Raw genomic sequence first — 3,645 nt, forward strand, 5'->3', positions numbered from 1 at the left:
ACATTATTGCATTAAAAGCTGTAATTCTCAGCATTCTAAATAAGTATACCTCATCTTTATTAAGTAGCAGGTCCTATACCCAAAACTATATTTTGCATCTTTATATATTTAGTTTCTTAAAAAAAAAAAATCCTCCCTTAATTAGGCTACTTCTGTTCAATTTTTTTTTTTTTATTAGAAGTATAAAATATATGAGTGTAATGAGCTAGAAGTTCACTGCAACTTATCCAACATCCTAAAGAATAACAACAACAGCAACAACAACTGAAACTTAAATAAAAGTTACAGAAGAAAAACATTTAATTAATAAACCTGAGAATCATGCATCAAACCACGCTGAGGTTAAGAATTGGCCACCAAAACTGGGTGGATATTCACTCCGCTTTCATACTTCACCAGCAACCCAGCGATCACATGAATAATATGCTGGAAAGCAGGTGTCACAATACACATGACGAGCGCTGTGCATTCATGCTTGACCTTATTAGTGTGCGTGAGTGTGTGTGTGTGTGTGTGCTGTGGTGAGACCTGTGCACAGGGTGGTATTAAACTAGTTTCCCTGCCATTGGTAAGCCTCGGCCTCCTTTTCCTGTTTGGTCTCTTTAATGTTTGTATGTGTAACCTGCTCCTTCAGTCTTTTAATGTTTTAAGATTACTGCTTGATGATTGAAATAAAACTTTTGTATCTTTTGGTATCCACGTCTCAGGCCCTCCTTTCGATATTCACATTCCTGTGTGTCCTTTGTAGGTGCTTAAATTCATTAAAGGGTTAGTTCACCCAAAAATGAAAATTCTGTCAGTAATTACTCACCCTCATGTTGTTCCAACCGCGTAAGACCTTCGTTCATCTTCGGAACACAAATTAAGATATTTTTGATGAAATCTGAGCCATGTCTCACTCCTCCATAGGCTGCTATGTGACCGAAACTTGCTGGCCCAGAAAAGTTATTAAAGAGATCGTTAATATAGTCCAAGTAACTCCAGTGGCTCAATCTTAAGTATATCAAGCGACGATAATACTTTTTGTGCGCAAAAACAAACAAAAATAACGACTTTATTCCACTTTTCATTTCCTTCTCTCTGGGCCTCGTAGTGTTTTTGCGCTGCGCGTCTGTGTTGCACGTCATCACGCAACACACACATGACCGGCGTCGGCCAATAGTGAGCCTACGTGGTGACGTGTAACACAGACGCGCTACGCAAAAACACTACGCGAACCAACTGGAAGTCCAGCGAGAAGGAAATGAATAGTGGAATAAAGTCGTTATTTTTGTTTGTTTTTGCGCACAAAAAGTATTCTCGTCGCTTGATAAACTTAAGATTGAGCCACTGGAGTCACTTGGACTATATTAACGATCTCTTTAATAACTTTTCTGGGCCAGCAAGTTTCGGACACATAGCAGCCTGTGGAGGATTCAGATATGGCTCAGATTTCATCAAAAATATCTTAATTTGTGTTCCGAAGATGAACGAAGGTCTTACGGGGTTGGAACAACATGAGGGTGAGTAATTACTGACAGAATTTTCATTTTTGGGTGAACTAACCCTTTAATATTTATATTTCCATGTTTAACAGGGTGGCGTAGTCAGCTATACCATATAGAGGTTGCTTGCTCTCACCTCAATGCGGTGTCCCGCTACATATAGAATAGATATGATTAAAATGGTTTGTTTGTCCTTTTCAATGAGAATTAAATGAGTCACAACTCTTTGTAAGTCTTCATGTGTCCTGTAACCAGAGACCTGGGCTGCGTTCGAAACCGCATACTTCCCTACTATTTAGTATGGGAAAAAGAGTAGGCGAGCGAAAAAGTATGTACGAATCCAAAAGAGTAGGCGAGAATTACCTGGGTGACGTACTAATTATCGCGAGATTCGGACTTAAGTGCGTTCGAATATGCCTACTTTCCTACTATATAGTAGGCGAAAACAGTACGTGAAGGAAGCAGTACGTTCGAAACATCAGTATTCATAAAAGAGTAGGCGAGAAGTTCCCGGATGGCTTACTGCTTTCGGCCAGATTTTTGAGTGCTCGACCGATGGATACTCTTCTATCCCAGGAGGCCACGCGAGAGGATACGTCACAAAAAAGAAGAAGAAGGATAGGTCATACTCGAACGTGACGGAAAGGATGACGGACGAGACTCAAATGTGAGTATTACAAATCAAATGATCGCATGTGTTGAACTACTGTACAGTAAACTGTTGAATTGTTTAAGGTGTAAAGACGCTGTATAGGCTATTTGTGATTTTGCTGTAAATCACATTTTATTATGTATAGCTAACAGAGAAGCTCCAGTAAGGACACATACGTCTCCAAAGTGGATTTGCATACATTTTAAACCGTATACATCTTAAATACAATTACTAAATGTCTATTTAATATCTGGCAAGAAACTCTTCTATAAGAATTGCAGATTACTATATGAAATAGGCATCTGAGTGATGTATGTGTGCTATTATGTAGAACAAATCTATAAAGTAACTAAACATAAGTTATCTATTTTATTTGTCCATTAGTTGATAAATTGAGGAACATTTATATTGGATAAAAACTAAAAGTTAAAACAACCTCAACATGTAAATGTAGTGTTGAGCTCATAAATCACAGAGGTAACGTGAGTCTGGTCTGGATGTTAGAGTGGCTCATGAAGCTGAATGCTGCCATCAAAGACTTTGTGACATTACAGAAATGGATAACAACAACTATTTAAATATTAAGTTGTAGTTTATTTTAATTATTGTAATTTCAAACAGAGCTATTACAGCACTTTTCTGATTCTTGATTTCTGTGCATTTGCTGCACAGCTTTTGTGGTGGAGCAGGACCTGCAAAGAAAGATGATGGCGGCATTTGTGGAAAAAAGCATTTTTGTCATCTAAATAATACTGAAATCAAATGACATTGTGATGTTAAAATTACTGCTTTTGTGTTATGTTTGTGCATTTTGTAGGATCTGAAATGTCAGCAGACTGGTGTGAGCACTGAGGACGAAGAGCACAGAGCTGAATCCTGGAGATGGTGCCATGGATGAGACCCTCCATCACTCCACCTGCCCTTATGAGAACCTCCACCTGCCCTCATGAGACCCACCATCACTCCACCTGCCTTTATTGCCTCAGATTGTGAAGCACAACACATCACGCAACAACCTCAGGCACGAGGGAACGGCTCACCTCTGGCGGTCAGCTGATTCATCAGAATAAATCTGCAGAATGGGCACCGCTGTGTTGAGATGGCAGAAGGATGTGGGGTTCAGTGCCTGTAGCCTACATACATGATTGTAATAAAGCTTTGTTTCATGTGTTGACTTGTATATGCATTTGTTTATTGTGTGATGGTGACTTTGATTCATTCTTTTACTAATTTATTAATATTTCTCATTGTTGTCAGTAAATAAAATACAATTAATTAATGCTTTATTTATTGTTTGAAGGAAAATGTAGATGTTCACTATATACACATCTAGAGTGTATTCATGCATAGCTATGTCATATGATATACATTACATTTTGTTTGTTTTATTGAATTATATAATTTACAGTAAAAAGTAATATAATTAATTGATCAGCATTTATCGTTGTTATTATTGTATGTTTTGGGCTGGGAGCAATGCAATTCATTCTGGGGTAATATTAATTTTTA

At 37.9% G+C, this 3,645-nt stretch overlaps 1 long non-coding RNA gene across 1 annotated transcript; it reads left to right on the forward strand.

The window, feature by feature from the left end:
• The first annotated feature begins 2,016 nt into the window (after positions 1 to 2,016).
• LOC308693612 lies at positions 2,017 to 3,307 on the forward strand. Its single transcript, XR_014030487.1, has 2 exons — positions 2,017 to 2,151; positions 2,954 to 3,307. It is a non-coding gene; the product is annotated as an uncharacterized lncRNA (long non-coding RNA).
• The last annotated feature ends 338 nt before the right edge of the window (positions 3,308 to 3,645 follow it).

Source organism: Scardinius erythrophthalmus, assembly GCF_964197995.2.
Source record: "Scardinius erythrophthalmus genome assembly, chromosome: 7".
NCBI lineage: Eukaryota > Metazoa > Chordata > Actinopteri > Cypriniformes > Leuciscidae > Scardinius > Scardinius erythrophthalmus.